Raw genomic sequence first — 12,681 nt, 5'->3', positions numbered from 1 at the left:
GCCCATTAAGCCCCACTTAAGGCATTCCATGACTTTCCAGATGCAAAGTCAAACAAACCCACACTCTTCCAAACAAAAGCTTAGGCCTATGACAACAATACTCGAGTCCTCGGTAGCTATTTAGGGTCTTAGGTTTTTACTGCTGTGAATAGAAACCATGACCAAGGCAACTGTTATGGAAACATTCAATTTGTTCTAGCTTATAGCTTTAGAGTTTCCATCCATTATCATTATGATGGGAGAATGGCAGTGTCCAGCCAGGCATGGTGCAGGAGGAGCTGAGAATTCTATGTCTTCATTTGAAGACCATTAGGGGAAGACTGGCTCCCATGTGGTTAGAAGAAGGGGCAAGACAAAATCTCCTAATAGTACTCAAATGAACCTATTAACATGAAAATTCCAGTGCAATGTGAATTTCTCATTAACACCAAACCCAATAGAAGCAAATTATCATCATTTTCATCACCATCATTTTTGAGAGAGAGATATATATGAATTTGCCCTATTTTATTTTAAATCCAGCATCTTGAAATGTAGTTGAGTTGGTAATATGCCTGTCCAGACTGTGAGAGGCCTCCTGATAGAGGAGAGTGACAAGTGACTTACCTGATCAGGATACTGGTGAGAGAGGTGCTATTCCCAGTGAGGTCAGGCAAAGACTGTAGTCTCCAGAACTCTGAGTGTCTTAACTCTTTTATAGCACACCCAACCCATGTAGCCCCACCCCTAAGCACAAGATTCCATCTTCTGGATCTTTGTGATTGGTTCTTCTTGTGGTAGATTTATTGAATCATAGTTGATTGTGTGAACTCAAAAATAGTAAATTAGAAAGTGAAGAGTCTACTGATTGAATTGTTCAGTGTGTGCTTACATACTCAAATGTGTGAGGGTTTTCTAGTGTGTGTTTTCTGAGTGTAAATATAGCTGTCTCCTGAGAGGCTCTGCCAGAGGCTGCCTATACAGAGGAGGTTGCTGGCAGCCAACTATTGAACTGAGCATGGGGTCCCCAATGGAGGAATTAGAGAGAAGAATGAAGGAGCTGAAGGGGTTTGTGGCCCCATGGGGAAAGAGACAATACCAACCAACCAGAGCTCCTAGGGTCTAAGCAGCCAGCCTGGGAACACACTTGGAGAGATCCTCAGCTCCAGCCATATATGATGAGGTCCTCTCCACTCCATGCTTGGCAGCCACTGTTTCCGAGAGAGAGAGAGAAAGAGAGAGAGAGAGAGAGAGAGAGAGAGAGAGAGAGAGAGAGAGAGAGAGGATAAAGGAGAAGAGACTCGAAGAATGGAGACAAGACAGAGGTTCTGATCAAGTCTCAAGTCTTGTTTATTGTGTCTCTCTCATTGTCTCCCCCTCATTGTCCCTCCCTCATTGGCTCCCGTATTCTCTCTATTGAAGGGAAATCTGGGGTATTTATAGGCTTTTGCCATGTGCCTTGTAAGCACATGAATACCACGTGCCTTGCAGGTGTGGATATGATGTAAGCCTTACAGGTGTCTATAGCTTAGATAGCAAGTGCACTGTGCGCCTTGCAGGCTTGGATACCATATGCGACAGAGTAAGACTTTATCATTGACCTGTCTTACTGGGTGCACATGATTAAATCAGGAATTTTAATAATTTTGTCAGCAATTCATGTATTTTGTTGGAGACTTGGTATGGCTTGATAAATTGGCTTTATGGGGAACTCTTTATGTGGATCAAGCTGGCTATAAACAGAGTAATCTGACTGTCTCCGCCTGCTGAGTGCCAAGCCTACATGCCTGGTTTCTTCTTTCTTTCTTTCTTTCTTTCTTTCTTTCTTTCTTTCTTTCTTTCTTTCTTTTTTTTTGGACAGGGTTTCTCTGTGTAGCCCTGGCTTTCCTGAAACTCACTCTTTTTAGACCAGACTGGCCTCGAACTCAGAGATCCGCGCCTGCCTGCCTCTGCCTCCCAAGTGCTGGGATTAAAGGCATGTGCCACCACTGCCCAACATGTTTTTGTTTTTGAAACATCCAAGGGTAGCATGTAATCGACTCCATTCACAAAACTGGCTCAACACGAGATCTTCAATATATTCATCTGAGAAATCAAGAAGAATTGTCTGTGGGCCATTTTGGGATGATTTGCTATCCCGAGAAGCTGCCTGAGGGTGGATCTCAGTCCTGTCTCTCAGTGGTCACTGACTGAAGATGAAGAGGGGATTAATAGAGCTATGAGATGCACAGGTGTTCAACCAGTCCTCCCCTCACCCTGTTCACACCTCCAGGATTCCAGACCTCCCCTTGGCATCTTCTCTAGGGCTTTTTGTTGCTATTGCCTGTCAGGCTGTGGAAGGGTATCCTGGTTCTTGGGTTGTGGGTGTTCGGCCACGCCCCCAGAACCCAGGCCCCTGACATGAGGTCTGATCTCCATTCAACCTGCACCCTTCAGTCACCTGTAGGGTACAGGTAGAGGGTGTGATTAATGGTCTCCGCCCCCAGAGATTAAAATATTAATGAGTTATCTAAAGGCCGGGGGTGGTACCTAATTAAGTTATTCCCTTCCCCTTTCCCCTCCCTATAAAAGCCAGGCTCCCCTGGGGGAGCTCGAACCATCTACACCCATTCAACATGCGATGAACAATAAAAGCTTTGGAAAACTGGACTCCATGTGTCTCCTGGGCCTGCTACCAGGTTCCCAGCCTTTGGAACTCTGAACCTTCCTGATGCAGCCACAGGCCTGCCCGCCCACAGTGGCTGTGTCAATGTGGGACCCTCTGCTGCCCGGAACCCTGTCACTGGCCCTTGGGATTTTGTCCCAACCACCAGACTACCCCTCATGTTTTTTCCCACAATTTCCCAGACAGGTCCTGATGAATCCCGTCATAGACTTTGTTCTTTGATTAAGGCTTATGAAGAGTATTTTAGACAAGCATAGCAAACTGAGAAAGGAAAAATATAAAATCCAGGGTTCAAGTATTAAAGGGGCACCAGGAAGTAAAATGGAACTGAATCCTGTGTTCAAGGATAGTAAATTGAATTAAGGGAGTGGTGACCTTGAGTCAAGCTCCCACCCAACTCAGTTTAAGTCCAAGCAAGGTAGTATAAACCAGGAGGCAAAGACCAGCAGATCTCTGGGTTCAAAACCAGTCTAGAACACAACAAGTTCTAGGTGAAGGAAAAACTTAAACCCAGGCTTGGTGATCACAGCTTTAATCCCAGTGGTTAAGAAAGATGTGGCAGAAATTTCTCTGACCAATATATTTGCAGTGGGAGGTCTGTAATTAGACAGGAAAAAGGGAATTGGAGTTAAGGGTGGAAGAGGGACAGGTGCACAGGGAGAAACGGGAGAGTAGGAAGGCGAAATGGCAGTGGACCCCATGGTTTCAAGTAAATGGGTAGATATGAAAACTAAAGGTTAGGAAAATCAGAATAACTTTCTAAGTTGTGTGGGCATCTTGTGTCTTGAGAGTTTATTGCTATATATAAATCCATTGGTTTACTTTAAGCATCTAGAAATTTGATTTACTGGGTTACTGGAAGGTGGGTCCACGGACAACTGGGTGGTTATGGCTGTGAAGGAACTTGTGGCTCCAGGGACAAGCAAAGCAAAGCTAGAAGCACAGTGACTGTTGGCTATGGGGGCAAGCTAGAGAGAGTAGCTCAGCAGAACCAGCTCAGGAGCTCCAGCCTCATCAGAGAGCTTGCTGAGACAAAATGGGCTTAGTGTGGGAACTTGGCTGCAGAGCCAGGAAGCCTCTCAGACACTTTGCTAATACCCCCTGCAACAGAAAGAAGCATGCAGATCTCTGAGTTCAAAGTCAGTCTAAAGAGCATGTTACAGGACAGCCAAGCTTAGGCAGTGAAGGAGTTGGAAAACAGACAGCTGGTGGTAATGTAGTAGAACAAGGGGGCCATGTTCCAGTCCCAGCAAGCAGCAGTGGAGTACATTAACCAGAGTCTACAGTGCTACAGCGGGCAGAGCTGGAGAAGTGATGCCAGCCCTTTGGAAGAGCCCAGATCATGTGTGGATCTCAGACACTGGAACAAGAAGCTGTAACATTGAAGTTGTGTTGCGGCCCTCTCCACTGCACACTTGGCGGCCACTGTTTCCTGGCCCAAGCTGCCACTCTGGTCTGCGGGTCAGTGTTGAGAGAGAGAGAGAGAGAAAGAGAGAGAGAGAGAGATAGAGAGAGAGAGAGAGAGAGAGAGAGAGAGAAGGGGGAGAGACTCGAAGAATGGAGACAAGACAGAGGGTCTGATCAAGTCTCAAGTCTCGTTTATTGTATCTCTCTCTCTCCTGTATTGTCTCTCTCATTGTCTCCCATAGTCTTTGGTCTCCTGTATTCTCTTATTGTTTCTCATATTGAAGGGAAATCTGAGGTATTTATAGGCTTTTGCCACTTGCCTTGTAGGCTCGTGAATATCACGTGCCTTGCAGGTGTGGATATGATGTAAGACTTACAGGCCTTTATAGCATCGATAGCATGTGAACCATATGCCTTGCAGGCTTGGATACCTAGTGCGCCTTACAAGCATGTATGTCGTGGATAGCACGTGGATAGCACGTGAAACACATGTCTTGCAGGCATGGATACCACATGTGCCTTGCAGCTCCGGGCAGTAAACAGCAAAACAAAATATGTGGGATATCAGAGTGTGCTTCAGCTGTTGTAGGCTGTTGAAAAACAAGTCTCATGTCAGGGTATATGGCTCAAGATGGCTGCAAAGTTGATAGCTGCTTTCTGCTTAAAGTCAGCTCCCAACAAAGTTGCCTTAGAGGTCCCAAGATGTTGGAGATGCCAGAGCTATGAGATATCTGTTGAGGAAAGCTGCTAACAGGAAGTGGAACCAGCCAAAAAGAAAGTAGTTTGTTGGGGGCTGGAGAGATGGCTCAGTGGTTAAGAGCACTGACTGCTCTTCCAGACGTCTTGAGTTCAATTTTCCACAATCACATGGTGGCTCACAACCATCTGTAATGGGATCTGATGCCCTCATCTGGTGTGTCTGAAGAGCCACAGTGTACTCACATACATTAAATCAATCAATCAATCAAATCAATCAATATATAAATAAATCTTTAAAAAAAGAAAAAGTAGTTTGTTGCAGTCAACAAGGTGAAAAATGATTTGGTGATCTAAGGATTGCTTTGACATCAGACATGGAGATGCAGATTTTGGAATTTGTCCAGCTGGTTTCCTGTCTTGCTTTGGGGCTTACAGCTAAGTGAATTGATGAATCTCAGAAGAGACTTTGAAATTTAGACTTTTAACACTGTTGAGACTTCTGTAGACTATAAGGACTTTTTAAAGTTAGAATAAATGTATTTTGCATTAGTCTATGTTTAGGTATGACCCTGTAGACTCACATATTTGAACAAGTCTATGGCGTCAGAGAATAGAATGTGATGGTTTGCAAATGCTTGGCCCAGTGAGTGACACTATTAGGGGGTGTGGCCCTGTTAGAGAGGTGTGTTACTGTGGGTGTGGGCTTTAATGTCCTTTTTCTTGCTTCCCAGAAGCTAGTATTCTACTAGCAGCCTTCAGATGAAGATGTAGAACTCTCAGCTCTGCCTGCACCATGCCTGCCTGGATGCTGCCATGTTCCAACCTTGATAATAGACTGAACATCTGAACCTGTAAGCCAGCCCCAATTAAATATTGTCCTTACAATGGAGTGCCTTGGTCATGGTGTCTCTTCATAGCAGTAAAACCCTAACTAAGCTTTCTCCTTACCATTATCTTGAAATTTCCTGAGATCAACTCCTGTTCCCATTCCCAGGTGCTTAGAGAGTCCCTTAGAGACCATGGCAATCACTTGGAGTATGCTGTCAGAGTCAGATATGAGTTATCTGTGCCACTGTCCAAGTATCCATCAGCTCAAACACACAGACCTGAGTGGCGTCATCTTTTTAGATTTAAGTCATCCACTTCTAGAAAGACTGAAAGCTACACTGCAGACCCTAAAATTGAAGGATCATGGAGTTCCAAATCAGTGCCCCCCTACCTGCACTGATCCAGTGCTCCCAGTTCACCGAGGTCAATTTTGTAAGAACTTCCTGTCCATATATAGCCTGAAGAAGCTGCTGAAACACACAGCTTACCTGTGAGGTTACCCTGGCCCCACTGAGATCTCTGACATTGGTAATATCTTGCTAGATGATTTGCACAACATTGTTCTGAGCTCATAAAAACACAGAGTGGAGAAACACCCATAGAAACATAGAAACTTCCACTCATAGAAATGAGGACTACTTTCTTAGTAAGAGATGTCTAGATTGTCATGGATTATGTGGTTATAACCTGGAGGTCACATTGTTTTTGTTGGCAGTAAATCAATAGAGGTCACTACTGGGCTCTGAAAAATGAAAGCCAGAACTCAAGTGACTTGTTAGAGACACAGAACATGTGTATTCCAGAATCTTTGGAAGTCCTTGGGAAAGAAGATTGTTCCATTGGTAATTTCAGATTAAGGGAGAAGCTTTGACAAGGAGAACGAAGAACTCATCTTTTGACTAAGGTCAACAGTATTGACCTGCCCTTGAACAGCAAAAGAATTTTGAAAACTGTAGGGATTTTATCTCAGCACAATCAGTGTATGAGAGATCATAAAAACAGGGAAGGGGACAAGTGAGAAGACATTACAAAGAAAACAGGATGGATAATGGGGGTGGGGGCCCATATCTCTCTGCCTCTGGTTCACCTCCATCTTTGGGTTGTCACAGTGAAAAATATTCCAAAGCCATGTGTTCTGGGTCCCATGGATGAGTCCCTAGGCATTCATTTCTTAGTATTCAGAAGGAATATTCCTGTTGTTCCTCCAAGCATTCACAAAATGTGACCTTCTTTTCAAAGATACAACGTGTATCACAGTCAGAACAGGAATAGGTACCAAAGCAGATTGACTTGGGCTGCCTTAGAGCCATGAGTGTGTGCATGAGCTTACAATAATGCTGAGAAAATATCTCTACTTGAACATACCTCCACTCATTATAGACCTCTACTGGAGCAGAGTACAGTTCCATGGTCAGCTGGTCATGTTGGCGGTATGGTGCACAAGGTCCTTCAGAGCATCCATGGAGATTTTATTGTCATAAAAATTGATGCTAGTGAGATGGGTGCATTGGGTCAGGGCAGGCAGAAAGATACTGAAGTGAGAGTCATTCACCCTACAGTCTTCTAATTCCAGAGTCTGCAGAGTATCTGTAATACTTTCTAAAAAGAATTTGAGAGGTGTGATATTCAATGTAGTTAAAGAGAAACCTTTTACGCATAGATATTTTGGGAGCCAACTTTTAGTCAAAAAGCGACTGTCGTCTTTGCAGACATCTCAGGCCATATATTTGAAGATTGATATTTTCCCACCCTGACAAGAGACTTGTTTTTCTAGCATGATGTTTTTGTAAGCAGCCTATGACAGCTGAGCACATTCTGGTAAAATCTTGTTTTTCTCAGACATATCTTGGATTTGTTGTTTAGTGTCCCCAGCTGTAAGGCTCTTGTGGTTGAGTGTCTCCAGCTGCACTCCCCTGCTTGTGCTTATATACCCATAATTGCCTTTCAATAAATGAGACTTGGGCCTGGGGACTTGATCAGACACCGTGGCTTGTCTCCATTCTTCTTGCCCCTCCATCCTCACTCTCTCTCTTGCAGACCCCATTGACTGACCCAAGTGGGCCAGGTCATAGATGTTTAAGCTGACCATAGTTCCAATGCTGGGCAAATGACTCCAACTCTGATTGAGAGATCTGGCACAGAGCAATGGTCAGGGACACCATAATGGTCAGGGACACCAAGGAAGCCTCAAGACACCTAGGGAGAGATCACATTGCTGGGGTCAGAGAGATCTTGGGAAGGCATCCAGCATAGCCTGTTGTGGGATGGCTTACCCAAGCTACACCACTGTAGCATGTGGGTATTACCTTCTTTGTGGGACTGGCTTATTCCCTAGCTACCTATCCTAGTCTTTAGTGACAAGCAAAGCCTAGGGTTATCCAGTAGGCTAAGAGGGCCTACAGAAAGAGGAAGGTTGGAATCTATATGACCATATATCAAGATACTTTATAAAGAACCATTGACTCCCCGTTATAAATTCCTTTACCTCGTTACTCTTTTTTTTTTTTTTTTTTTGGTTTTTCCAAGACAGGGTTTCACTCTTTTTAAATTGGATATTGTATTTATTTACATGTCAGATGCCATCCTCTTTCCCCATTTCCCTTCCCTAGAACCCTCTATCCCATCCCTCCTCCTGTTTTTGCTTTTATACCATTTTAATTATGTGCAAGTATTCAGGTCAGTTCTAGGTTGAGGAACTAGCAATACAATGGATGCAAACAGTCAAAGAACAAGCAAGACAATAAGCACAAATAGTCAAAAAACAAGCAAGGCAATAAACAAAATTTTGTGAACACTCCCATGATTACTGTTTCTAAGGGCTTATCAGGATGACCAAAATATCTGAGCCAAATTCTCTGTCCTAGCCCAGAGTAATTTTCATGTCTAAAGCCTTCTTCCTTGTTCTAGCCTACCTCTGACCATTCAACCCCAGCCTTTGCATTCCCTGATCCCCTTAGACCAGCCTTGGTCTCAAAAGAGTTATATACTGTTTAGGAATTAGGGGAAAACAAGGGCCTGTTCTCCCAGACCTAATGGAAACACAGAGCTCACCTGGGAAACTGTGCAGATCTGAGCCCTCCCTATGCAGTGGCCTCTTCTCTTCCCCATTCCTCCACATTAGATCAGATAGGATTGCTGTGGAGGAAAACTCACTAAATAGGACTCACAAAACTGGTTGGTCTTCTACCATGGTAGCTCTCTCCAAATAATCTACGTCACTTCATTGCTCAGCTTTGTGGGTGAGCCCTGATTCAGTTAACATGGAACAAGATCATGCTTCCATGTTCATTGTATAATATACAGTGGCCTGCAGATATTAGTACCCACTACTCTGTTATGTAGAAAAAAGAGGTTTGCTCTGGTAACAGCAACAGCTCTTCATCCTTTCTTACCTGAACAACTCATTCATGTGGTCTTTGAGAAAATAGACATCAATAGTGAGATGCTGGAAATAGCTGTGTTTTGGGAACAGAGAAATCATCTCGGTGACATTCCTCTCCACTAAGGGTGTGTAAGTACTTCTTCCAAAGATGCATAGTGTACTAGCATGAGTTTGTGAAGATTTTTTATCTTGCTGATGGCAAGGAACAAGTTTTGCCAATTCAGACAGATTCCCCACTGTATTCAGTTCCAACTCCTTGATGAACTCTGGTTGTACAATTTTTATCACCTTCCTGACCTTGGGCACCTTTGTTTGATTCTTCAGCTGACAGCAAGAAGATTTATTTTACATGAGTTACACTTGGCCTCAAGAGAGAACAGCACTAGTCCAGAATGCCAGAAGTCCAGGACAAAGGGCCAGCAGGACTGTTTTGTTTGTAAGAAAGGCAGTCATTTTCGCAGGTGATCTCAGTGAGGTGGTGACATTCCAGGTCTACTGAGAATTTTTACCAATAGCAGCCTATAGTCCAACAACTTGTTCCAGTGTCCTGGCCTTCATCCCTCACTTCTGTTCCTGCAGATTTTGTGGGTGCACAAGCTGGTTTTACTCGGACCTCTGCCTCATCTTTCTGCTCTTGTGCTTCAGCCTGTTCATTCTCTTCTTCCACCACTTAGCTCTCATGGCACAAGGAAGATGGTGTTAAGGAGACATTAGGGAGTTTGGACTACTGCTATTTTCCTTGGCTACTTCTAATGATCCAATCAACTTCTCAGAGCACAGATGCAGGAAACCCTCTCTGTCCTTTGCCCACTGCAACAAATGTGTTTGGTGTTTATCTTCATGCTGAGAAGATTTAAAGGAAAGGTCACTAAACACTTTCATATACTGCCTCCTTCATGGGTTCTCAAGCATAGTTTCTACCCATTGGTCTCCACTGGCCTGAAAATCTCAGGAGTCATGGTATCCATTCTTCAAGGGAACCACCTGAAGCTTCCCCATCCTATGAATAAAACAGGAGATGGGTCTGAAGAGAAATTGAGACACTACACTTTTTTCATCATCTCTGATGCTATTTGTCCCCTGTTCTGCTGTCTTGCTGTCTTCTATATACTCATGATCTTCGGTGCTGGGTCTCCAATACAACCACCTCTAGCTTGCCAAGAAAGGGCACTGTGCATGAGCTGCATCTGGAGACCAGTCCCCGTTTCTCTCCACTCAGTTGCCTTGGATTTCTGCCAGCTTCTATTTCTTTATGTTTGTTTTTAAGACAGGATTTCTCTGTGTGTATCCCTGCCTCTATAGCTCTATAGACTAGGCTGGCCTCAAATTCAGAGATATACTTGCCTCTGTCTCCCAAGTACTAGGATTAAAGGTATGTGCCACCACCTCCTGGCATGTCAGCTCTTATTTCTATTACCTGGTGGAGACACAGGGACATCTGCACCAACCTGTATCTCATATTTAATTTGCTACAAAGACTCAAAAGTTTTCCAGGCTCCTGTAGGCCTCTAAGATACCACCCAAAGCCTCTGATTTACCTTTTACCTCATTCTTCTAAGTCCAGATTTCCCTACCTGGTATTTGGCTTACCTGGGGCTTACTTCTGTTTCAGCCATGGGCCAACTCCATCCAGTATAGCTTGGAAGTTGGTCTTATCAGCAACCCAACAAGAAGGCCAAGGTAGGGCCAGTATTCCACCAGGATCTTAATTGTCTTTGCTTTTCTCTGAGTGTCAGCCTCCTTGAACAGTGGTGGTAAGAGCTTCCTTCTTAGGTCCTGCAGGATAGAGATGGTCAGCAACTTCTTCCTCACAATGCTCTGTGCAGCCAGCTGCAGGAGTATGGGTGGGTCTTCAAAGTCCAAAGTATAGGGAGATAATCCTAGGGAAAAATTTAGGAGAGAATGTATTTTCAGGGTTTTTCTTAGAAGGCTTTTAACTCCCAGCACTGGTGGCACATGCCTTTAATTCTAGCACTTGGGAGGCAGAAGCAGGCTGATTTCTGAGTTTGAGGCCAGCCTGGTATACAGAGTGAGTTCCAGGACAGGAAGGGCTACACAGAGAAACCCTGTCTTGAAAAACCTAAAAAACAAAACAAAAAAACCACAAGGCTTTTACCTCCTCACAGTAAGCATCTGTCTCCACGGTGGCCATGATGAAGACTTGAATTTTATTTCACTCACTATTTGGTGGTCTCAAAAGCAAACTCCCCATATGGGCAGCATGTGGAGCCTCTCTCAATCATTTGTTCACCATTGTCCCATCCAGTTCCAAACTCTAATCCCCATCTAATTTTGGAAAGCAGCATCCAGGAAAAAAAAAAACCAGAGCCCCATTCCTTATAGCAGAAACAATATTAACCACCTTTCAGAGAAGATGGAAATAAGCTACATACTGAATTAACCCATATTCTTCTTTCAATAAATTGATCTTGTCTGGCAAAGACAGGGAAGAATTTATGAAATGGGCAAATTGCTTCTCTGTCTGTCTGTCTGTCTCCCTCTTTCTTTTCATCATTTTTCAAGACTGTCTCTGGGTAACAGCCCTGGTTGTCCAGGAGCTGACTTGTCGACCAGGCTGCCATTGAAGTTAGAGATCTACCTGTTTCTGCCTTCCCAAGTGCTAGGAGTAAAAGAATTCACTACCACATTCAGCTTACTTTTTATTTCCAAAGTTTTAGAGCCAAGCTTGGGGAGCCTAGCTATGTCATACCACTTTGGAGCATAGAGCATACTGCATGTATGTAGTGGGGGTCCTATCTGTCTTTTAGCAGCTTGTTTCTACTTATACAGAGTTTCACTATGTAGCCCACAGCTGGCTATGTAGTCCAGGCTGGACTCAAACTCACTCTTTTTTTTTGTTTTTTGTTTTTTGTTTTTTGTTTTTTTTTTTTGGTTTTTCAAGACAGGGTTTCTCTGTGTAGCCCTGGCTGTCCTGGAACTCACTCTGTAGACCAGGCTGGCCTCGAACTCAGAAATCCGCCTGCCTCTGCCTCCCAAGTGCTGGGATTAAAGGCGTGCGCCACCACCGCCCGGCCCCGTGGTTGAATTCTTGTCACAACATTGATTCATTAACTTTTAAAAAATTCATTCAATTATTTGCTTATTTTTATATACTTGATTTGTAATTTACTTCTGTGATTGGACTCTCAGCAATCCTCCTGCCTCTTCTTCCTTGAGAAGATTACGGTTTTGATCCAGCACAGCTGGCTGAATTATATTCATAAGTGACCCACATTGTTCAGAGTACGAATTAAGTCAGGGCTTAATCTGGACCTGATATAGAGAAAACTTTAGAAAAAAATAAACCGGGAGTTAATATTTGTTGGGAGCCGTCTTTAGTACAAAGTGGCTAGATCAACTTTGCAGCCATCTGGAACCATATACCCTGATGAAAGACTTGGTTTTCAAAAGCCTATAACAGCTGAAGCACACTCTGATAAATATATTGTTTATCCCACATAGCTTGTTTTGCTGTTTACTGCCCCCAGCTGCAAGGTGCACGTGGTAGTCACGCCTGCAAGGCATGCAGTTCACGTGCTGTCCACGTGCTATCTATGCCATACATGCTTGTAAGGCGCACGTGCTGTCCACGCTATAGACGCCTGTAAGGATTACGTCATATCAACACCTGCAAGGCACTTGGCAAAAGCCTATAAATACCTCAGAATTCCCTTCAATAAAAGAGACTTGATCAGACTTTCTGTCTTGTCTCCATTCTTCG

The 12,681-nt window shown here is 43.9% G+C and overlaps 1 pseudogene; it reads right to left on the bottom strand.

The window, feature by feature from the left end:
- Positions 1-6,756: 6,756 nt before the first annotated feature.
- On the bottom strand, positions 6,757-11,690 carry LOC117696050 (preferentially expressed antigen in melanoma-like protein 7; annotated as a pseudogene).
- Between the last annotated feature and the right edge of the window lie 991 nt (positions 11,691-12,681).

This window comes from Arvicanthis niloticus, unplaced genomic scaffold (genome assembly GCF_011762505.2).
Source record: "Arvicanthis niloticus isolate mArvNil1 unplaced genomic scaffold, mArvNil1.pat.X S10, whole genome shotgun sequence".
Taxonomy (NCBI): Eukaryota; Metazoa; Chordata; class Mammalia; order Rodentia; family Muridae; genus Arvicanthis; species Arvicanthis niloticus.
The sequence above is the reverse complement of the archived record's forward strand: the minus strand, read 5'-3'. Positions and strand labels throughout refer to the sequence as shown.